We start from the raw sequence: 25,462 nt of genomic DNA, 5'->3' as shown, positions 1-25,462 counted from the left end.
AAAGTATAATAAAATTTCCCTTTCATACTTTATATGGCCGGCCACCTTAATCCCTCCAAACAAGGAAAGTTTTAAACATAAAATTAAAATTTCCTAATTTGTTTCTGGAAATTTTTAAATAAAAATTTCTCTTTAAAAAATTCCTTTCATGGTTGGTCATAAAAGGAAACTTTTATAAATTAAAATCTCTCTATTAAAACGTGTGGATGATTTACAAAAGGAAAGTTTTTTCTAAAATTAAAATCCTCCTTTCAATCTACAAATAAGGAAAGATATCAAATCTTTTCTTAGTCTTTTGTAGAAAGTATAAAAGAAAAGATTTAATTTTAAAACTCTCTTTTAAATCAAGAGGATGGTTACAAAAAAGGAAAGTTTTATCAAAAATTAAAATCTTCCTTTTTAACTACAAATAAGGAAAGATATCAAACCTTTCACTTAATATTTTGTAGAAAGCTATAAAAGGATATATTTAAATTTTAAACTCTCTTTTAAAACCATGGCTTCCACATAAGAAAGATTTTTAAAAAATAAAATCCTTTTTAATTTAATGTGGTTGGCCACACCAAGCTTGGGTTCAAGCTAGGGTCGGCCACCTAATGAAACCAACTCACCTTGGTTTGGCCGGCCCTAGCTTGGGCTCCAAGCTTGGCTTGGCCGGCCACCTTAAGGTGGGTATGAAGGTGGGTATAATATTTTATAAATAAGAGGCTATGATAGGGACCGAGAGAAGGAATTGGTTTTGGTCTCCCGATGAAATTAAGCTTCTCGTGTTCGCCCCGAACACCCAACTTAATTTCATCAATAATAATTCATACCACTAAAGAATTATTATTGAACTACCACACGAATCCCAAATTACATTTTGGGCTTCTTCTTATCATGAGTGTGTTAATCTCTCTGTGTTTAAGATATCGAATGTCCACTAATTAAATGAGTTACTGACAACTCACTTAATTAATATCTAGCTCCAAGAGTAGTACTACTCAACCATATCGTCATATCGGACTAAGTCCACCTGCAAGGTTTACATGACAATCCTTATGAGCTTCTCTTGGGAACATTATCAACCTAGATTACTAGGACACAGTTTCCTTCTATAATCAACAACACACACTATCAATAATATCATTTCCCAACTTATCGGGTCTCTTGATTTATCGAGCTAAATCTCACCCTTTGATAAGTCAAAGAAATAAATACTAAGTACACGTGCTTGTTACTATATCGGGATTAAGAGCACATACTTCCATAATAACAAAAGTCTAGTTCTTTTATGAAGTCAGTATAAAAGAACTTACCTTAAATGGTCTAGCTCAATACACTCTGAGTGTACTAGTGTAATTTTATAGTTAAGATAAACTAATACCAAATTACACTACGACTATTTCAATGGTTTGTTCATTTCCATCTTAGTCGTAAGCTACTGTTTATAATTTATAATGAATTGATAACATGATCTTCTGTATGTGACACCGCACACCATGTTATCTACAATATAAATTAATTGAACAACTACACTTAGCATATAAATGTAGACATTTGATCAATGTGATTCTTTATTTCAAAGTAAATGTTTATAGAAAGTTAGGCTTTTAGTATACACTCTAACACTACTATCTTTTATCGCAATAGTACATGTATTATGAATCACATGCTACGATATTATTCTCTTTACTAAAAAGAGTGCATGTTTCCCTCAAATTTAACATCGTACAGATTTTGACCTAGATATACCTAATGTCTAATGCTGAACTCAACATATGAATTTCAATATGCCCTTCAACATGTTTAGTAAATGGTGAGTTTATTTACTTCAATCATTATTCAATATAAATGATCTCATCTTGACACAATTATGAAGGCAACCTTAACTTATGGATCTGTCTCTAATCACAGCTACGTAAGTTGTCCCATAAGTAATAGTCTTTCCTCTATTTGTACCTAACAAACAAAGATAATTGTCTATGTGAGTGGAATAATCTTAACCTGCCAACGTGCTCACCGAGATCTTATATGAATGTAACAAAATCATATACACTCAATAAATAATGGTAAACTACACAATCAAATCACAATATCTGATTATAATTATAATGTTGTTATATTCTATAAAGTTTCAAAGACTTTGCATATTCTTTAAATAACTCTCTAGTCATTGGCTTAATAAAAGGATCTGTAAACATAACACGTATAGGGATATACTTAAGAATTACCTTTCTTTTAGCCACAATATCCCTCACAAAGTTATATTTTATCACTATATACTTGCCTTTGCTGTGATATTTGGGATTCTTGAAAAACCTATTGCAGCTTGACTATCACAGTAGATAGTTACTGGACTCCCACTATCCTCAGTAATCTTCAGATGCTTCAGGAACCTTCTCAACCAGACTGCTTCTTGCACAACCACTGAACATGTCACATATTTAGCTTTTATAGTTGATAAAGCTACACAAGCTTATTTCTTGATGTTTCATAAGATGGTGCCACCATTCAGCAAGAATGTATAGTCTGATGTGGATTTTCTATCATCCAGGTCCCTAGCCCAATCTGCATCTGAATAACCTTTCAGACTCATATATGATCCTTGGAAATAGAGACAATAATCTGTTGTCGCCTTCAGATATCTGAATATCCTTTTACTTCCTTTCAGTGTCTTGATCCTGGATTTGACTGAAGCGTCTAACTAAGTTAACAGCATAGCTGATATCAGGAGTGTATATGGCATAGTATACATCAAACTACTAATAGCACTGACATATAATTTTTTAGTCATTTCAGTTATTTCCTCTATAGTTTTTGGGACACATACTCTTACTCAAAATAATATCATTCACAATAGGTGTTTGTTCTACGTTGCAATTTGACATGCTGAAATAATGTAACATCTTATTTATATATGACTTTTGTGACAGAGCCAAAAGTTGTTGGATCCCGGGCGGCCGGCTAGAAGGGGGTGAATAGCCTGCACAATAAGAAAACAAAAAAAATCCTTTCTCGACTTATAGCTTTACCAATATTAACACTTGTATACAACAAATACAAACTAAATAGAGAAAAGAAGAGGCGCAACTATTTACTTGATTACAACTAGAGAGGTTGTTAATCCAATGATGATGAAAAACTCAATATTATCTCCTTCGGGCGGAGAAGCCTTTTACAGTAATCAAAGCTCACAATCATGAAACTAAATGGACAAGTAAATGATTACAAGTGTTGTTTCTCTCTTTTTCAGTTGTATTTAGCTTCTGGGACCAGGCTGTATTTATAGCCCTGGTCAGGGTGCCTGGAAGGTTTCCAAGCACCTAGAGGGGGATAAAACTTTATCCTCACCGCAATGGATTTAGTTTGACACGATCAGAATAAGATTCAAGGTCCGAGCGCCCGGACCGTCTGGGCGCTTGGATTCAGTCTAGGAGCCCGGACCCAAGTTAACAACTTGTTAACTTGTTTGGTCCGGGTTCTTGCTCCAGCTTCGCTCGCTTAGGTCCGGATCTTCCGCTCCGGCTTCGACTTCACTTGGGTGATCTCGACCTTCCGAAATAAGGCTCACCCGAACCCAACTTTTGGCCTTCGAGCAAGCTTCCACTCAAGCTTCTCGTCCCCCGGAAACGCCACGCACCTCCTTCTCATCCGCCCGCTTACTCTTCCGCAGCACCTCATTCCTTGAATGCGCCAAGCCCATCGACTCTCTCCCGTGCCGTCCTTCTAGCTAGCTACGTCTTTTGCTTGATATCTTGTGCTTCTAAGCTCATGCGCACTTAGACACATCGTTAACACCAACAGGACCTAACCTGACTTGGTTGATCACATCAAAATCACCTTGGTGTACCAATAAAAGTCTTATAGGATGATCTCTAATGATCTTCACCCCTAAGAAGTATCCAGCTTCTCCCATATCCATTGTATCAAATTGTGATGACGGCCACTTCTTGACTTTATTTACATACCCTATGTCATTTCTAGTGATCAGCATATCATCAACATATAATGATAAAATGACATACTTTCCTTTTTCTCTTTTCAAGAAAATGCAATGATCCTTATTTATCGTTTCAAAATCATAAGATAAAATGACTTCATTAAATCTTATGTTCCATTGTCTTGATGTTGGCTTTAGCCTATATATAGACTTTTTAATTCTAAATACTTTCTCCTCTTAGTCTTCAGCAATGAAACCTTCTGGCTGAACCATATAGATTTTCTCATCAAGCTCATAGTTAAGGAAAGCAGTTTTTACACTCATTTGATGTAATTCTAAGTCATAATTTGCCATAAAGGCCAAAATAACTCGTATTGACACAAATTTTACTATGGGAGAAAATATCTCTTTAAAGTCAATACCCTCCATTTGGGTATATCTTTTTTGTAACTAAACGAGCTTTGTATCTGTTAATCGATCCATCAACTTTCCTCTTTATTTTGAGAATCCACTTATTCCAAATAGCCCTTCAACCCGGAGGAAGATCGACTAAATCCCAAACATGATTCTTATTCATTGAGTCCATCTCTTCATCCATTGCAGCTTTCCACTTTTCTCTAACTCTACATCCTAATGCTTCTTCAATAGATAGAGGTTCATCATAATCAATTAGGAGTGTCATCAATGCCTCATTCTCAATATCAAACCTCTCTTAGGTTTGATTTTACGAACACTTCTTCGTAAGTTGGACTGTTGAGAAGTCAACTCATGACTTGGCATATCACTCCCATTCGGTTGGCTAGACTCAGGCATCCCTTTTAACACCTCTCTTATTGATAATATCTTATCCTCCTCAATTAGAGTAACATTCTTATCAACATCACCTCTAGTTAAGAACACTGTTTCGAGAGATGTTGCATCTCTTGAATTTATTTTAGATATGGTTCTATCTTGTTGCACACCTATAAAAATATAACCTTTGGAGGTCTCATGATATCTAATAAAGATACATTTCTTACCCCTAGGTCCCAAATTTCCATACTTGTGAGAACTATCATGAACATAAGCAGTTTACCCCTAAGGTCTCTGATTACTTAAATCTGATTTTCTGTTTATCCAACGTTCATATGGAGTAGATGGAACTAACTTTAAAGGTACTTTGTTAAATATATAGGCCATAGTTAATAATGTATCTCCTAAATAGGAGATCGGTAAATTAGCCTACGTCATTATAGACCTAACCATTTTAAAAAAAAAATCCTATTTATTCTTTTAGCTACCCCATTTTGCTGTGGAGTTCCAGGGATTGTCAGCTGTCTAATAATCCCTCTATCATTATATATCGCCTTGAACATATCAGACAAATATTTCCCTCCATAGTTAGTGCGTAAAGTCTTAACTTTACATTCCATTTGATTTTAAACTTCATTCATATAACAAATGAAACAATCCAATACTTCAGAATTATGAGAAATCAAATACACATGATCAAAACAAGAGAAATTATCAATAAATGTAATGAAATAGGAAGCTCCATATCTATCCTTTGTAGGGATCGGTGGCCGGCTAGAAGGGGGGATTGGATAGCTAGGTCACCCCCGATTTGCTTTCTTCTCTACAAGGTGTTAGTTTACGCAAGCGAAAATACAAAAACTAAAGCAAAAAAGATAAGCAAGAATACAAACACTAACACAATTCCTTTACGTGGTTCGGAGATTGTTTGCTCCTACTCCACGGCGTGTCCTTGAGGTGGACGAATCCTTGATCCTTCGATGGATCAATCTCTGGCAATCTTCGGCTAGAGCTTACTCCTTCTCGGTGGAGTACAACCTCTCACAAAGCTCTTTTCCAGAGAATGGCTTGGAAGCTTTGGACAATTGCTAAGGAGTTATTCAACAAGCATGAGTTATCTCCTTCAAGTCCCAAAGCTTCCTATAAATAAGAGAGAGTTGATCATCATATCAACTCATCTCGGCACCAGTCAACTGGCAAAATCATCAGTCGACTAGTGTTATCGTTGGAGGTAGCCAACAGCTACTTTACATCACCAACGGTTTGCCAACGGTCATTTACCAGTCGACTGCTAAAACTAGCAGTCGACTGCACTAGTCGACTACACCAGTTGATTGGTAGTGCTGGCTGAGCAAACAGAATGTTTCTGTTCGCAGCCAATCGACTGCGCAGTCGACTGTGCAATCGACTGCTAAGACTGCACATACACATAGTTATCCTCTCCGGAGTCTCCCTTGAAGTCCTCTTCCTCGGCCTTCGTCCCTCAGATGCACCCGAGTCTATGGCTCCTCTCCGTGTCATCCTTCACGTTGCCTTGAAGTTCACTTCCCTCGGCTCCACTCCGTTGCTCCTTGTCCGACGGTCCCTCGGATGCCTTCCACACCATCCTTCACCGACTCAAGGATCTGAGCCCTAGGATGAGCTTCCCAAGCTTAGCTACACCAAGCTCCTCATGTGTGTTTCACCAAGTCCTGCAAGACTCAAACACACATATCAAAGACATATGAAAGCCTAACTTAAAATCTTTGACACACACATTAAAACCATGATCGTACCGATCAAACCTAGGTCGATTGCATCAACAATCTCCCCCTTTTTGATGTGTGGCAATATGTTTAAGTTAGGCATTAATAACACACTACAAGAAAAACGTCATTCAACAACACTCAAACGACAACAGTTTTATACCAAACCGTTGTCTTTTTGCCTTTTAACAACGGTTTTAACAAAAACTATTGTCTTAATTTTTTTGGCCTATGACAACGGTTTTTAAAAACCGTTGTCTATTTATATTTTTTTGGGGATACGACAACGGTTTTTAAAGGGTACGATAACAGTTTTTTAAAACTGTTGTCTATGTGCGCTTTTTTGGGATTACGACAACGATTTTTAAAAACCGTTGTCTATTAAGTGTTGTTGAATGCGATTGTTTTTTCTTTCGCCACTTTTTCTCCTTCGTCATTTGTCTGTTTTACGCCTTGTTTTTTTCTGTCTCTTTCCCAAAACCCTACTCTTCGCCGCCTCCTCCTCACCACCCTCTTCGCCGCCTCCCTCCTCACCACCCTCTTCACCGCCTTCTTCGCCGCCTCCCTCCTCACCGCCCTCTTCGCCGCCTCCCTCCTCACCACCCTCTTCGCTGCCTCCTTCCTCGCCGCCCTCTTCGTCGCCTCAACTTTCGGCCTCGCCACCTCCTCCTCACGGCCTCTACTTTCAGCCATCTTCACCGCCTCCTCCTCGTCGCCTCGACTTTCAGCCATCTTTGTTGCGTCCTTCTCACCAGCGCCTCCTCCTCGCCACCATAGGGATCATCATCATGGTCATGTGCACGATTCAGCTGTAACTAGCGTCAGTATAGTTTCTGAGGGGACTTTGGATCTCGATGAGGTATCTTCCTATCTCTTGCTGTTCGATATGAAGCTCTAGTTTTTGTGCTAAGCCATTTCTGTTCTTTTGTTTTTGTGGCTTGAAGTTGATTGTAATGATTTCCTGATGACTTAGCAATGTACTCTTGCAATCCAACACCTACTTGTCAAAAATTGATTAGAATTTTGGTGTTGGCATCAGATATCGAGACCATTTCTCCATGATGAAATTACTTCTGGAGTCCCTAACATTTTGTTGCATTATATTCTCGCTAGATTAAAGACCGGCATGAACTTCTCTACTAGATTTAGAATTATTTTACTTGGAGAAAATAAATTTGCCTACGGCATGCTATTTCACATCTTCACTTTTAAGTTAAATGCTTCCAAAAATGGGCAGGAGATGGAAAATGATTGTAGAACCATTCGGCCTTACTATGGATTTAGTTGTAAACACATTAGCGTTTTCCTTAAATTTACCAAGCTTAGGTGGTTTAAATTATGGACACATCTTGTCCTATTAAGGCCAAGTGTGCTTTTTCTCTTTGGAAACCAAGATAAATGTTATAAGATCTTGGGTGCTTTTACATTTCAAGTTCAATTTATCTGATATTTCTTTCGCAGTTCAATTTTCAGAAATCAATTAAACCGAATCATTCTTGAAACACCAAGATATAGAACCTTCATTTTTGTGATTGACACCTTTGTAGTACTGCCTAAGGATCTGAAATAACTCCTCTACCGAATGGACCTCATAATTGATCGCTATCCATCTTTTCACCTTGTTCCAAAGAGCACAAGTGTTGGGGCACTCAAAGAACAAGTGGTTGTTTAACTCATCATGTCGCCAACAACATACACAACCCTTGTTCGGTTCATATGACATTATGTCTGTTGTTCGTAGTTTCCCATGTGCAAATAGTCATACAATGAAACGATGTTTTGGCATGATCTCTAGCCTCCAGACCACCGGTTCCCAAGTCACCTCCGACCCTCTTAGTTTGAAGAACTCATAGGCATTTGCAATCCCCTTCTTCTCTACTGAGAACCACTTAATTATCATCATGTTCGCTACACCAATTTCATTTAAACCCCTTTGGATCTTGTTCCAAATGTCCACAAGCCTCTTAATAAGAGGTGAGTCCGAAGAATTGACTTCCTAATGCTAAAAATTAACACTCTTGATGTAGTGTTGGTGCACCCATTTCACCCATAGCGAGTCAATTTTGGATTAAATTTCCCATAGTGTTTTGTTTAGTAGAGCATCATTCCATGTATGAAGGTCCCGAAGTCCATATCCCCCATCAATTTTAGAAAGACAAATGGTGATCCACAATATTGGAGGATGCGCTAACAAGATTTCACATCTCACATGCGTTAACAAGATTGTTTCCATCTCACATGTTAATAACTTAATTTCTATTCTGATCTTTTTTTCTTTGGTTTTGACCCTTTTTGCAGGGTTTTAGTGATGTTCAAATTTCCACACTGAAGTAAAATGAAGCATTGACAAGAGAGAGGGAAAGGGAGATTATACAGGTAACATATTTTGAAACATTTGGATTGCCTGGGTCAGTAAATCCATCTTATTCATTTGTGGGTTGGTGTTATGAGGTTCAATGGCTATGCGTATTAGTATCATCTAAATGTTTCAGGACTTTATGGATGATTTTTGTTAAAGGTTGTAGAATCAGTGAAGGAACTTGTTCAAATCATGATAGATCTCTCAGTCCTTGTCATAGATCAAGTAAGTTTTTCTTTTGATACTTAGTGACCAGGAGTTTATGTGGATACCATGCATCATGTTATGATACATGTGATATTAACAGGGAACCATGTTTGATGGATTGATTACAATGTACATAATGTTGCAAGTTCAGTGGAAGATGACTTTAAATAGTTAGAGAAGGTTAAGTAATGTACAACATTTAGGAAGTGCATTTCTCGGTGCTCTAGCATTATGTTTAGTCAAACTTATGGAATTAATTTCTATTTTTTTATCTAACAGAAGTGTTAAGTAATTATCTTTACAACCTTTTATTCTTGGACTTTCGTTTACAAAAGTATTTATCCTCTGTTGATGGTAATTTTCTTAGCAGATGAACTATCCAATCTGGCTAACCGGTCATTGTGCATACCTAGTCTTAGCGTTCATCTTTATTTTTAAATTAATAATAAAAGATTCAGTTTAAGTCTAGTCAATCAGTGTCAGTTCCAGGATTGTGGATACTATTTTTGTGCCATCATCAGACAATCTAATTCAAGTTTATGATTGCTTCCAGGGTCATTTTGATGACGTTGAAAGAGCACCTATCTTGCCATCTAAACCCCCTAAGGAGACCAAAGAGATGGTAATTTTCTTGTTCTGTCTAAATTTGGCAACATTAAGATATATAAATTGAACACTTCTAAGTGGGAACAATGTCATAATGGACTTTTTAACAAGATGAAAATAAGAGTAAGAAGGGTCTTGCCGAGATATATGAGGTTCGCTGCTTCATTCATGCAAATCATTTTTATTAATCAGCTAATGCGTGATACATAGACTATGCTCACTTGATTTTTCATGTCTAATTTAGCTAGATTCTATAACGCTTTTTTGATGCTCGATGATAGAACCAGAATCTGGTTGTTGCTCTAAGCCATTTCTGCAAGTAGATTTTCCTGAATTTGCTATTAATTAAGCAAATGCTATATGTAGATCTACAAGTTTTCGATTTTTAGATTAATTTAAATGATTATGCTGATTTACTAAAGAAATTTTAGATTGAAAATGCGGACCTGTCTATTAAACTTTCACAAATCTCTCATAATTTGTGCATTACCTAAGTGAGTAGATGAAGAATGTGTGGTCTTGATAACCATTGTTAGCTTCAGCTCTCTAATTCCATAAATCAGAGACATCTGAGTGCGGTGTTTAGTGGGTTGTGTTTGATTCTCAAGACAGAATAACTTGTGGGTTGTGTTTAACAAGACAGGAAAAAGGAAAAGGGGGAAAGAAATTAATATTCTACATTAGAATTCTTATCTTATCTTGATTTTTGAACACTAAGTTGCTGGCGGATTATCTCGCTAACAAAGCAGTTGAACCCATAGTAGATGGAGTTTCGCTAGACTTCAAATTGGATAGAATTTTTTTTGGTATATGTAAAGTTGATAGGTTTGGTTTACCATACTTAAGAGTTACTTGTAAAGCCATATAGTTGGTCTTTTAAGACATACTACTCTTTGAGTTTTTGTAAAACTGTAATAAGGTCAGGTGTGAAATTTCCAAGAGATCCATTTTTTATGCCATTTACTCCTGGGAAATGAATTAACTTGCAATCATATGCTATTTACCTCAGGGAAAAGATAATGACCCGTTTCTGTGAAAGGAGAAGAAAAGAGAAGCTAGGAGGGAGGAGAAACCAGAAAAGGCTGCAGTTTAGAAGATGCACAGGCTGTTTAGAAGATGCACAGGTAGAGAAACGTGCTCCAACAAAACATGATATTTTGGACTTTATATATATGTGTGATATATATAAACTTTTGGCTGTGTAAACTTTTGTGATGTTTGAATGTTGATGTTTGGTACTTTAATGATGTTTGGATGATGATGTTTGGTACTTTAATGAAATTTGCATTGTAAATATTGATTATGTAGGTTTTTTATCAATGAAATTTGCACTGGATGAAATTTGCACTGGATGTTTTTTATAAACCGTTGAGTAGGAAAAGATTAATAAGTTTTTTATTTATTGTCAAAATGTTGTATATTGTACCCAAAGACATCAGTTTAAATATGTCAAACTGTTGTCAATGGCGTTAAAAGACAATAGTTACAAACTGATGTTATTTAACATTGTTCACTAAAAAGACAACGATTTTTAACCGTTGTCAAACCGATGTCATTGGCAAAAAAGACAACGCTTTTTAGCCGTTGTCGTAGATAGTTCAAAACTATTGTTGAAGAGCCTAGGCATACGCTCAAAGACAACGGTGAAAAACTGTTGTCTTTGAAGGAAAAGACAACAGTTTTTCACCGTTGTAAGAATGTTGTCTTTGCCTTCAAAGACAACGGTTAAAAACTGTTGTCTTTGGCCACCCCTTTTAACAACACGGCCTTTAACAACAGTTCAAAATGGGCTACGACAACGGTGAAAAACCGTTGTTATTTGCCTTTTTTCTTGTAGTGACAACATGAAAATTAGAAGCAATATGTAAATATGAAGCATAATACCCAAGCTCCCCTTTAACATATGCTCTCAACCTTAATTTTCAAGTTTGCACACAAGTAGGTTTCTAACTTAACTCTTCCCATTTCTCCCCCTTTGACACCATCAAAAATTGTACCAAACAAGTACATATACCAAGGTATCAAAGTGGACATAAAATTACCCAAAACCAGCTCTTGACGGTGCTGGAAAACAGGTACCAGTCGACTGCCATCTGTTTCAGTCGATTGACACATTACCAATCTGAATTTCAGCCTTCCGAAGCCAACTTCAGAAATGCATAAAAAATTCTAGAAACTTCAAAAAATCATGAAATTTTGAACACATATTTATTATAATGTTCTTTAAAAAGGAAAAATATATTTCCATGAAAATTCATCATATTTTTGAAGTTTTGATAAAAACTCAAACACTTTAAAAATATGTAATTATGTATCAATTTGAAACTTAGTTTTCATATGTTTCAACATAACTATACCACAGTAAATAAAATATAAAATTATTTTCAAAACATTTGAAATGTCCAACTATGATCTATGGGCAAGATGTTTATTAATTAAATATTTACTTTCCCCATAGTTGACCTATGATCACTAAAAATTTGATACATTTCATAACCCATCAAAATGTCATAAGCATATGTGAATTATTCGTATCATCCTATCATCTCACATTTATGGTTAGAAAATAGTGGAAGTCATTGTGAGATAAAGGTAACCTCTACTTAGCCCTTTTGATCATGAATTTCTATCAAGGCTAACCAAATATTCTCCCCCTTAAGGTCTCAAGTCAATCATTTTTCAAGGATTTGAATTATGATTTTCATTGTTGACTTGATCTAAAATCCTCTAACCATTGAGGTTTGACTTTGACACCCAATAGAAATTCTTTCTAATTGGGTTAACCAAATACTCCTTAGGAATCCATTTCTTATCTATGATCTTTGTCTTTGATTTCCCCCTAGCAAGTAGACAATGATAAGTCTTTTCATTGTTGGGTTCATTGTATCCTAACCCATTTTTCTTAAAACTTGTCATTTGACTCCCAATAATCATGTTTAAGGTATTTGAGTCAATTTCAAATTTTCTAAGGACATTGGTAAGATATTTTAACTTTTCCCTTAATTTCCTATTTTCTTCTTCTAAACATGAATCATATGAACTTGTAGAGGAAGCATGCATATCATTGTCCTTAGAATACATGGGTTCTAATTTTTCTTCAAGGCAAACAATATAATTTTTTAAAGACTTATTTTTCCTTTTTACCTTGAACAAATCCTCATTTGTACTTTTAATAATCTTAATTAAAACATGGGGAGGAAGATTATATACCTCACTTATTGAGACGTCCGAATCCGATGTTTGACCTCCCCCTTCACTTGAGCTCCCTTCTTCCTCTTCACTTGAACTCCTTCCTTCTTCTCTTTCGGATGAGGTGGAGGCAATGTCATCAACTCCCATTAATGTAAAATGGGATACATGGTGCTCTTCTTCCTCCGATGATGATGGATCATCCCATGTTGCTTTTAGGCTTTTGACTTTCTTCCCTTTTTTCTTTTGACTTTTTCTCCTTCTTCTTCTTTCCTTCCTTCTTCTTCAAGAGAGGGCAATCATCTCTTATGTATCCTTCACCTTGGCAATTGTAACAAATGACCCTCCTTGTTCTACTTTTGCTTCTTGAGCTTTTCCTAGCATGAGATTTGTTAGTTGAAAACTTTTTAAATGTCCTTCTCATTTTCCTTACCATATACGCCTCTTGATCGCTATCCATTGAGGCGCTTGATTCTTCGGAGTCGGAAGATGATGGAGATGGAGCTTTCTTCTTCTTTCCCTTTTCCTTGTTTACCACAAGGGCTATTTCTCTTGATCTTTCTCCATCTAACCCTTCAATTCTAGTTTTGTGAAGCTCCATTGTTGAGAAGAATTCATCTAGAGAAGATTTCTCTAAATCCCTCGAGATGTAGAATGAATCTACAATTGAGCTCCAAGTTGTGGTTCTTGGGAAAGCATTGAAGGCTTTCATCATCATGTCACCATTTGAGAGTGTCTCACCTACACTTGTTAGTCCATTAATAATTTCCTTAATTCTAGAGTGTAACATTGATACCTTTTCTCTTTTCTCAAGCTTGATGTTACTGAGTTGAGATCGGAGAAGGCCTCTCTTCGCCAATTTTGCTTCCGAAGTCCCTTTATGAAGCTCCACTAGTTTCTCCCACAAGTCCTTAGCGCTTGTGTAGTTTCCAATCCTAGTCACTTCTTGTTGGGGAAGAACATTTAGTAGGTGATGCATTGCTTTGGAGTTTGCTAAATACTTTTCCTTTTGCCTCTTGGTCCATCTTGTTATGTTGATTGTCTCATTGCGGTCATCCTTGGCCACTTCAAAACCACTTCTCATGATTAGCATAATGGCGAAGTCGGTATCGAAGAATACCTCCATTCTCTTTTTCCACCAAGAGAAATCTCCTTCGAATTTTGGTGGATGAATGCTTGAACCGGCCATTTTGATGAATTGCTCTTCTCGACGATTAGTCCATTGAAGGGCGTCCTTGCTCTGATACCATTTGTAGGGATTGGTGGCCGGGGGGGTTGGATAGCTAGGTCACCCCCAATTTTCTTTCTTCTCTACAAGGTGTTAGTTTACGCAAGCGGAAATACAAAAACTAAAGGAATAAAGATAAGCAAGAATACAAATGCTAACATAATTCCTTTACGTGGTTCAGAGATTGCTTGCTCCTACTTCACGGCGTGTCCTTGAGGTGGCGATTAGATGACGGAGTGCGCCGACAAAATCTTTGATTGCCACCCTGGCGATTAGCTAGCGTGTAGCAATCCCGTCTATCATGGATGGTCGACCAATGAAGAGTGCATCACCATCTTGGAGCTTCTTGAGGAGGTTCTGGATATCTTTCTTGCTCGACCCCCACATGTTGCATACCCTGAGGTTATGGTTCTTGATGATGAGGCTAAGGAGCCACTCGGGATCCTCTAGGTGGAGGAGTGGATAATGCTCAATGTTTGGGTACTGGAGCCAATGTCTGTACAGTGGTATCTTTCCTCTGAGTGACCTGTGCCTCTTCGACATTGTTGAATTCAGTCGCTTGGTCCAGCAAATGATCAAAATTCCTTGGAGGTCATCTAACCAAGGAGTTAAAGAAATCATTATTGGCAAGACCTTGGAAGAAGGCACTTATCAGGATCTCGGTGGTGGTTGAAGGAACGTCCATAACTACTTGGTTAAATTTTTTAATATAGGACCTCAGTGATTCCTTAGGCCCCTACTTCAGTGAGAAAAGACTCAAGGGAGTCTTTTGGTATTGTCGACTGCTAGCAAAGTGGTGAAGGAAAACCTTGTGGAAATCCTTGAAACAGCGAATAGATCCAGCAGGTAGTGACTTCAACCACCTTTGCGCAGAGTCGCCGAAAGTGGTGAGGAATACTCGACACTTCGCACCATCAGTGAATTGGTGAAGGAGGGCAGTGCTCTCAAATTTGACAAGATGATCCTCAAAGTCAATCGACCCCGAGTATTCCCCTATGGCCAGGTTCTAATAATGCTTCGGCAGCCTATCTTCCAACACCTTCTGAGCAAATGGGGTACTAATTTCTTCAATGGAGCTATACTGTGCCGAAGCCTTTCCTCCTCGTCTTTCATGTACAGGTACTTCTCCAGAAGACTCCCCTTGAGGTTTTTCTTGGTCCATATGTGTTGGATCGTAGAGTTTCACTAGAGGGGGAGGGGGGGTGAATAGCGATTTAAAAATTTTCGAAAGAGTAAGCACAACGGAAAAGTAAACAAGCCAAAGGGAACACAAGAATTTACTTGGTCCGGAGCCTTTGGCGACTCCTACTCCAAGGCCCGCACACGAGAGTGCTTTCGATGGGAAATTCACTAGCAATTCAAAAATGTTTACAATTTAAAGTACACAAATGCTAATAAAGAAAATAATACTGACAAAAATGAAGAATAAAAAAGCAGAGCGTTGTCAGCAGCGTCGCAGGAGCACCAGAGATCGAATTGAGAGTTTATGTTAGATCTTCAGCCTTGACCCTCCTTATATAGGAGGTTCGAGGCGCCTGAAACCTTTAGGGCGCCCTGAGCATGACGTAGTCGAGCCAACCAGGGCGCTCCACGTGGCGAGGTGACACTGAGGATAAGTTTTTGCCTCCGGGCGCCCGGGTTCCTCCCGGGGGGCACCTAGATCCATCCCGGGTGCCCGGACCCCAATTTTCCAGCAGCTTCATTCCTGCAAGAAAACGTTAGTTTGGAGGCAAATATATAATACATATATCCTGTAAAATAAAGTGTTAGCACAGTTCAAGTTTAACAAGTAGAGTATAACTTAGATTCCGTCTCTCCGAGAGCGGAATCTATTCAAGATCTCGACTTAGAGTTCCAAAATGGTTCTAAGTCAAATTGGCGCCTAAGTTCCCTTCCCAGGAATGCGTCCTCACAGTCACTCCCCTCCGGTGACTTACCTTTACTTACCTGCCAGACGTCCGGTCAGCCCTTCGACCAGTCTGGACTTTGTGTCAGTTATCCGGTCAACCCGTCGACCTAGCTGGACTTTGTGCCAAACATCCGGTCAGCCTGTCGACCCATTTGGACTTCGTGCCAGTTATTCGGTCGACTCGTCGACCTAGCTGGGCTTCGTGCCAGACATCAGATCAGCCCGTCGACCTGTCTGGGCTTCTCCTATACACTCGATCAGAGTGTTAGATAATGACGAAACTAACTTAACCTATTTTGTCATTCATCAAAACTTGAGTTAGACCGTTAGTGCTAACCGCACCAACAATCTCCCCCTTTTTGATGAAATGACAACTTGATTAAGTTAGTGAAAAACATATGCAAGAAAAAAGCACGCATTTATTAGGTTGTTAAATTAGCTTAGCTTTGTTTCAACTTTGTTTTAAATTTTGTTGTTTAACTAACTTAAACCACCTAACCCTCCCCCTTTGGCATTCATCAAAAGTCAACATAGAACAAATTATATATAAAAAAATGCAAGGATGTCTTAGAAATGTAAGTCAAATTAACTTGGGGGAGTTTAATCTAGAAAGAGATAACTCTTGAAATTTTCATTTTAAACTTTATTTTTTATCTTTTTCAAAAATAGTTAAATTTGAAAATTATTTTTAAAGATAAACTTTTGCAAAATTAACCAAATTTTCAAAAGTAAATTTTTTAAAATACCTTTTTAAACACAAGGTTTATAAAGACAGTTTTGCAAAAGTAAAATTTTCAAACCAAGTTTATCAAATTTTAATACTAATTTTATTTAATTTTCAAACTAAGTTTGAACACTTTTCAAACATAAGTTTATAAGTTCCAGATTTCAAAACTAAGCAGATAAATACAATTTTCAAAATTAAGTTTGAAAAGTTTAAAGTTCGAAACTAAATAAAACCAATTTTCAAACTTAAGTTTGTAAATTCCAAATTTCAAAACTAATTTTATTACATTTCCAAAATATGTTTGAAAAATCACATTTTTAAAACTAAGTTGGATCTAATTCTTAAAAATAAATTAGTTTTATATGAGTTAGATTTGCAAAAATAAGTTAGATTTTTCAAACACATTGAAAATATTTTTAAGAAAATATTTTCCAAAACTAATTTCAAAATAAAGGGAAAATAAGTATGAAAATAATTAATTCTCCCTCTGAACCTGACATAATTTTTTAAGTAAATATATTAAAAAAAAATTGAACCTCCTCCTAAATTTGATATTCTCTTAATTTATGACTCTCCCTTAATTTATCTTTCCTTGAATTTATTACTCCCCCTGAGTTTATTACTCCCCCTTAATTTAACATTAAGGTTTGGGTATGTTAAATTTAACACATTTTTTTGCCTAAGTGTTTTAGGGGATTTAGTAATGCTTATATTATTTATATAATTATTTATATATCCTTGGTATAATTGTTCACTTAAGTTTGATTAATCAATTATTCAAAAAATAATTGACTTTAGATTCATGTGTAATAAGTTAAACTTTAATTTAAGGTTAAATAAGATAAGTTGTGATTAATTCAATAATAGTTAATCAATAATTTATTGGTTAACTTTTACTTGATTCAATAATTTAATACTTATTTAATTAAAATAATTTAAATTTCATATTAATTGATTGAGTTGATTAATGAAAGTGTTCGCAATAATTTAACTTTTCATTTACTTCCTTTTAAGGATTAACTTAGTTTATGGTTAGTAGCAATTTAAAGTTATATTTATTAAAGTTATTAAATCAAATTAAATAAGGTTCAATTTAAGTCAACCTTTAATTATGATTTAATTAAAATACTTAATGTTTTAATGGAAAGCCAAGTTTGATTTAAAATAATTTATAGTAGAGTTAATTTTTGATCAGGTTAAATCTAGAAACTAATCAAGTCAACCTTAGTTTTCGAGTAAGGTTTGAGATAATTGAATTTTAGTTATTTAATTATTACCAATTTAATTAAGTTTAATTTTACTTTTAAGTTTTAACTATAAGATTCAATATTAATTTCAAGTTTTAGTTTCAATTTTAATTTTAATTTAAGTTTAAGTTTATTTTAATTTTTTAAGTTTTAATTTTAAATTAAGTTAAGATTTAGTTAAATTAATTTAAAAATGGTTTTTAGGTTAATTTATTTTAAAATAATAATACTTTTTAAAATGGTTTTTAAGTTCATTTTTGAAATAATTCTTAAAATAATTTTTAAGTTAATTTTTTTAAAAACAAAATTCAAATAATAATACCATTTTTAAAATTATTTTCCAAAGTATTTTAAGAAAGATTTTTAAAATGATTTTTAAATGATTTTAAAAATATTTTTACAATAATTTTAAAAGAATTTTTAAAGTAATTTTTTAAATCAATTTTTAAAGTAATTTTTTAAAATAATATTTAAAGTTTTATTTTTTTTAAAATGATTTTAAAAATAATTTTTAAAGTTTTTAAAAGAATTTTTAAAATAATTTTTAAAGTTTTAAAATTATTTTTAAAAGAATTTTTAAAGTTTATAAAAGAATTTTAAAAAAAACTTTTTAAGTTTTTAAAATGATTTTTGAAACAATTTATAAAATAATTTTTAACTTTATTAAAAGAATTTTTAAAGTTTTTTACATGATTTTTAAAAGAATTTATTAAATAATTTTCAATTTTTTTAAAGGAATTTTTTTAATAATTTTTAAGTTTTTAAAACAATTTTTAAAATATTTTTTAAATTTTTGAAAATGATTTTTAAAACTAATTTTTAAAGTTTCGAAAATGATTTTTTTAAAAAAATTAAAATTTTTAAAATGAATTTTAAAAGAATTTTTAAAGTTTTTAAAATGCTTTTTAAAAGAAATTTGAAAATAATTTTTAATGTTTTTTAAATGATTTTTAAAAGGATTTTTAAAATGTTTTTAAAAATAATTTTTAAAGTTTTGAAAACGATTTCTAAAATAATTTTTAAAGTTTTTAAAATAAATTTCAAAGAGTTTTTAAGATAATTTTAAAACAATTTTTAAAGAGTTTTAAAATAAATTTTTAATAATTTTTAAAGAATTTATAAAATAATTTTAAAATAATTGTTTAAATAATTTTAAAATAATTTTTTAAATAGTTTTAAAATAAATTTTTAAATCATTTTTAAATAATTTTTAAAATAATTTTTAAATAGTTTTGAAGTAATTTTTAAAGAATTTTTGAAATAATTTTTAAAAAAATTTTAACAGAATTTTTAAAGAATTTTTTAAAATAATTTTTAAAGAAGTTTTAAAATAATTTTTAAAGAATTTTTGAAATACTTTTTAATGAATTTTAAATGAATTTTTAAAATAATTTTTAAAGAGTTGTAAAATAATTTTTAAAGAATTTTTGAAATAATTTTTAAAGAGTTTCAAAATAATTTTTAAAGAGTATTTGAAATAATTTTTAAAGGATTTTTTAAATAATTTTTAAATAATTTTTAAAGAATTTTTGAAATAATTTTTATAGAATTTTAAAATAATTTTTAAAGGAAAATTAATTTTTTAAAGAGTTTTAAAATAATTTTTAAATAATTTTTGAAATAATTTTTAAAGAATTTTTGAAATAATTTTTAAAGAGTTTTAAAATAATTTTTAAAGTGTTTTTGAAATAATTTTTTAAAATTATTTAAATTTTTTTAAAAAAAAATATTTTTAAAGAATTTTTGAAATAATTTTGAAGAATTTTTGAAATAATTTTTAAAGAATTTTTTTGAAATAATTTTTAAAGAATTTTGAAATGATTTTTAAAGAATTTATGAAAAAAAATTTAAATAACTTTTGAAATAATTTTTAAAGAATTTTTGAAATAATTTGTAAATTAATTTTTAAATTATGTTTTAAAAGAATATTTGAGTTAAATCAATTTTTGAATATTTGTTTTAAAATAATTTTTAAGTTAAACTAATTTTTAAAAGAATTTTTAAAATATGTTTTCAAATAATTTTTATGTTAAATTAATTTTTAAAATAATTTTTAAAATATGTTTTAAAATAATTTTTAATTTAAATTAATTTTAAAACAACTTTTTAAGTTAATTTAATTTAACATAATATTTAAGTGAATATTTAATTTAATTTTAAAGAAATTGAAATTGAATTTCCAATTGAATTTAATTTTGATTAGATCTAATTAGATTTAATTTGGTTTGATTTGGTTCGATTCGTTTTGGTTTGGTTCGATTCGATTTGGTTTGATTCGATTCGATTCGATTTGGTTTGGTTCGATTCGATTCGAAGTCCTTAGTCATCTCACCCGATCCAAGTTTTCAATCAGAGAATCCTATAATTTTTGTGAGATGAGTTAGATTCAGTTTCAGGGTTTGGTTTAACTTTGTGTTAGATTCAAGTTTAGCTTTGGGCTCAACAAATAGGCATTCTCAGGATAAACTTCTGGGCTATGGTGAGTCACTTGGACATCATTAGAGTAACCATGCCTTCGAGGTTTTCCAAATAGTTCTATCCACTGAACTTAATGCGAATGTTGATGATTAGATCTAGGTCCTCTTGCGTCAAAGTAACAGTAGTGAGCTTTCCAGCTTCCTCCATCTTCGATTCTTATATTCAGGTGAAGATCCCACAGACAACACCAAATTTGATCCTATTTGAGACCTGCAGAGATGATGCGCTGGCGAAGGTCCTCCGACGATCAAGTCGGTCCCAGTCCGAATGAATGGATGAAGAACAGTCGGAACATTTGCGTCAGAGTAGAATTACAGATGTTAGTGAGCATACCTTCATCATGAAGAGGACTTCCCTTTTATACACCACCTCCCATAATCTCCGCAATCATGAGGTGGCAAAATGTGTTAGAGTTTATTAAGCAATTCACCATAATCGTCTGAGGAATTTTTATTCTTCCCACATGTATACCCCTTTTATTGTTTATAGCTTCTGTTATTGCTAGGGTTGTCGAAGGAATATGCTGTTATTATTGATCTGCTGATGGGAGACACAATGGTCCCAGAAGAAGTTTCTAGAAGAATATTCTCTGACACAAACTTGGTGGCAAAAGATGAATACGCTCGCCCCCAGCACCTCTGTCAACCCGTCCCTGGGCCAACACGGAGGTTCTCTTACACAAACTTGTTATTATGACAAGTTGTCAGTATATTGTTTGCTGAATATGATTCGGTCGGTCCTTAAGTCGGTCGTCCTATTGAGATGATGTTGTCTATTAAATATAACATGGTCGGTCCTTAAGCTAGCTGCCCTATTAAGATGATGTTGTTGCCTGAATATGTCTCGTTCGATCTTTAAGTCAGCTGTCTTGTTAGGCTGATGTAGTTGTTAGGATCGTTCGTACTCGGCTAGAGAGGGGGGGTGTGAATAGCCGCCCCAAATTCTCGCGTTCTTCCTACAGTTAGGGTTAGTCGCAGCGGAAATACAAGGAAGAAACTAAGGAGAAGAAAAACAAACCGATGTAACGAGGTTCGCAGATGAACTCCTACTCCTCGGCGTGTCCGTAAGGTGGACGAAGCCTACCAATCCGTCGGTGGATGAGTCCCCGGAGAACCGGCTAAATATGAGCTCCTTATGGGTGGAGAAACCTCGCCACAACTACTTCTTCCAACAGCAAGATAAGGAGTACAAATACAAGAGAAGCAAGAAGTAAATACACAGCAAATGTAAACAACCCTTGCCTACTTGTCGACTGTTGAAGAAGCAACAGCTTCTCAGACGCAGCTCAGTCGGAGTCCCAGCCGAAGGAAGAAGCTCACGCGAAGCTTGCGAAGAAGAGCTCAACAAAGCTCAAGCACCAGCCTCAGTCGCAGAAGAGAAGAGGAAGAAGTTACCGAAGATGCCCTCGTCTCCTTTATACCTGCGAAGAAGACAGCGAAGAAACTAGCCATTGCGTTGTAACGGCTAGAACCTGATCGGTCGTGGACCGATCAGGCCTACTGATCGGTCCCGGCCGATCGGTCGTGCACAAACATTCATGCGTACTCGATCGATGCGTGGACCGATCGACACCTGGATCGGTCCACGACCGATCCCAACTCTTGGCTTTGAAGCTTCTTCCTTCGCGACATCGTCTCCGATCGGTCGCCACGACCGATCGGAAGCTCTGATCGGTCCACGCACCGATCAGGCGTCTTCGCGGCTGACTCGATCACCTTCGATCGATCCGCGGACCGATCGATACCGATCGATAGCACACCGATCGGTCACCGATCGATCGGATAACTAGTGACTTGGTTTTTGCCCAAACCAAGTCCCAAGCCTTCCAAACCAACATTCGGTCAACCTCGACCTGTTGGTACTTCATTCCTAGCATCTGGTCACTCCCTTGACCTGCTAGAATTCCCCGCCAAGTGTCCGGTCAATCCCTTTGACCTACTTGGACTTTCCTCAACACCAGATGTCCGATCATCCCTGATCCATCTGGATTTTCCCTTGCCTGGCTTCACTCACCCGGACTTTCACCTGGCTTCACTCACCAGGATTTCCACACTGCCTAACATCCCAGTTAGGACTTTCTCACTGCCTGGCTTCACTCACCAGGACTTTCCAACTGCCTAACATCCCAGTTAGGACTTTCCCACTGCCTGGCTTCACTCACCAGGACTTTCCACACTGCCTAACATCCCAGTTAGGACTTTCCCACTGCCAAGTCTCCATACTTGGACTTTCCGCGTGCCAAGCTACCTGCTTGGACTTTTCCCTGTGCCAAGTCTCCGTACTTGGACTTTTCCAGTGCCAAGTCTCCATACTTGGACTTTTCGCGTGCCAAGCTCCCTGCTTGGACTTTTCCCCGTGCCAAGTCTCCTACTTGGACTTTTCCAGTGCCAAGTCTCCATACTTGGACTTTTCACGTGCCAAGCTCCCTGCTTGGACTTTTCTCGAATCAGGTCAACCAGGTCAACCTTGACCTAAGGTTGCACCTACAATCTCCCAAACACCTATTCTTGTCAAACATCAAGAATACAACTCTCTTCTCGTCAAACATCGTCAAACATCAAAACACAACTCGAGTCAGGTCAACTCGAGTCAGGTCAACCAAATCAACCTTGACCTAAGGTTGCACCAACAATCTCCCCCTTTTTGATGTTTGACAAAATCCAAAATCAAGTTAGGTTAACCCGATAACCTAACTTAGGTTTTCCAATGTTCTTCCTTGAACATTCTTCCAAAACCTACACTCTCCCCCTTGGGACATCTCTCCCCCTTTTTGACACACATCAAAAAGAGGGAATCAAGGTTAAGAGTTTCTTCCTAATGAAAGTCCCATACCTTTCATTGAAACTCTTAATTTCCCCCTTGATACACAACAATCAACTTAGTGATAATCCCATATCACTCAAGTCTTTAGGAGTAAAAACTCCCCCTAAAAGTCAACTCCCCCTTGACTAATAGGTAAAACTCCCCCTTGACTAATAGGTAAAACTCCCCCTAAAGGTCAACTCCCCCTTGACCATTGCACCAACAATGTCTTGGAGAGTTTCAAACCTTTAGAAACCCGAAACTCAACTCCAAAAAACTGAAATTTCAGACACCTGCTGAAAATCAGAAACTGGCACGCACTGATCGGTCCTAAGACCGATCAAAAAAACCCTCTGGATCGGTCCCCAGACCGATCCATGCTTCATTGATCGCACTGGATCGTCACTGATCGGTCACCAGACCGATCAGGCCTTCACCAGATCGCACCAAGCTCTCTGGATCTTACTGGATCGGTCTGCAGACCAATCCATGCTTCACTGGATCGGTCCGCAGACCGATCAGAACTTCCCTGGATCGGTCCCCAGACCGATCCAGACTCTGACAGGAGATTTCTGAAATTTCCTTCCCGAAATTCAGAAACTCCTAGAAAATTCCAGAAAATTCGAAAAATTATGAAATTTTGAGGATACATTCCTCATAACATATACTATCATGGAAAAATAGTTTTCTATGAAAATAACTTCCATTTTTCAATCTTGATACAAAGTTCAAAAACTTTGAAATAGTTCAAGTTTAACTCAACTTTGTATCACAATGTTCAATGATGAATGCAATCACTAAGATGGCTTCATCAAGGTTTTCCAAATCAATTTCAAAATGATTTTAAACCTTTTAATTTAGGACCATAATCTTAGGGCTAAATGTACATGACTTGTACACAAGCTTTCCCTATGATCCTCCATTTCTTGAATTAGGCTCATCTAGGTACAAGAACTATGCACCTTGATCCTAGTTCATGATCCTAATATCTCACACACATCTAAAGTGTATCAAACACATCCATGGCAATTTTGATGTGAGATATGGGTTTAGGTATCTTAGACTAAGGTCTCATGCATTTTCTAAACACAAATTTGATCTCAATATCAAAATGTGTTTTTCATCCTTAAATCAATTCAATTGATTATTAATGCAAGAGATGATGACATGGCATAAAATGGTATCATAAATGAAAGCATGTGCCAATGTCATGATGTCATGGCATAAAGTTTGAAACTTAAATAAACATGACATAAAAACTAGCCTAAGCATTATCATGACATTTCAAATGATAATGAAACTAAACATGATGTCATGACATGTGAGGGCAAACAATCATGACAAGATTTAGCATAAATAAATATACCTAGATTACCTATCTAAGTATCCTTAACCACTTGGCTAACTTCAAATTTAATCCTAGATTGCCCCAAAATGTCAAAATCCTAATTTTGACACTTCTTGAACTCTAGATTAATTCATGCCACTTAAAGATCAAATTTATCCTCAAAACTTGGCATGTTTCATTTTTCCTCGAGAGTTCTCTAGATTTTCCCAAATTGTGCCAATTGAGATTAAAAATGAAATTTCCAATCTTTAGGCACATTTAACTCTTCAAAGGAGTAAATGATAATTCCATTTCATTTTCAAAAGTTCTCAAAATCTTGAAAATGCTCCTTGAGTGTCAATTTCCTCAAAGTTGGGTTAACTACCCTTCTAATCGGAGTTGACACTCTCTAACCCATCTATGGGGTAGAGAAGATGCTCCTAGGAACCCAATACCTATTAGAGCTCATTGGGTTCACTAAATATTCACTAGGGATAACTTCCCTAGCAACCCTCCTAATGACCCTCTTAGGCTTTAAAGCCTTGGTCATTTGGGACTCATCAAGATCAACTCTAGGGGTGACTCCCCTTGTGACCTTGGTGATGGTCTTCCTAGCCCTAGATTTTGTTCCATAATTGAATGGAACATTATGATAAGTGGGCTTGACCACTTGGGACTTAGGTTTGTGACCCAAACCTTTCTTGTCCTTGGACATGGGTTTTTGACCCCTAGACCCTAGAGTCAAATCCTTAAGAGCCTTTTCTAGAGAGTCAAGTCTTGACCTCAAGACTTGATTTTCTTTCTCTAATACCTCAAGTTTTGATTTATCATTTTTCTTTGAGGTATTCCTATGCATGTGTCTAGATGATTTGGGATTTCTATCTAGATTTTCCTTAGCCTTAGATGAGTTAATTCTAGGGTTAG

This window comes from Zingiber officinale, chromosome 5B (assembly GCF_018446385.1).
Source record: "Zingiber officinale cultivar Zhangliang chromosome 5B, Zo_v1.1, whole genome shotgun sequence".
Taxonomy (NCBI): Eukaryota; Viridiplantae; Streptophyta; class Magnoliopsida; order Zingiberales; family Zingiberaceae; genus Zingiber; species Zingiber officinale.
Note: the sequence above shows the minus strand (reverse complement) of the source record.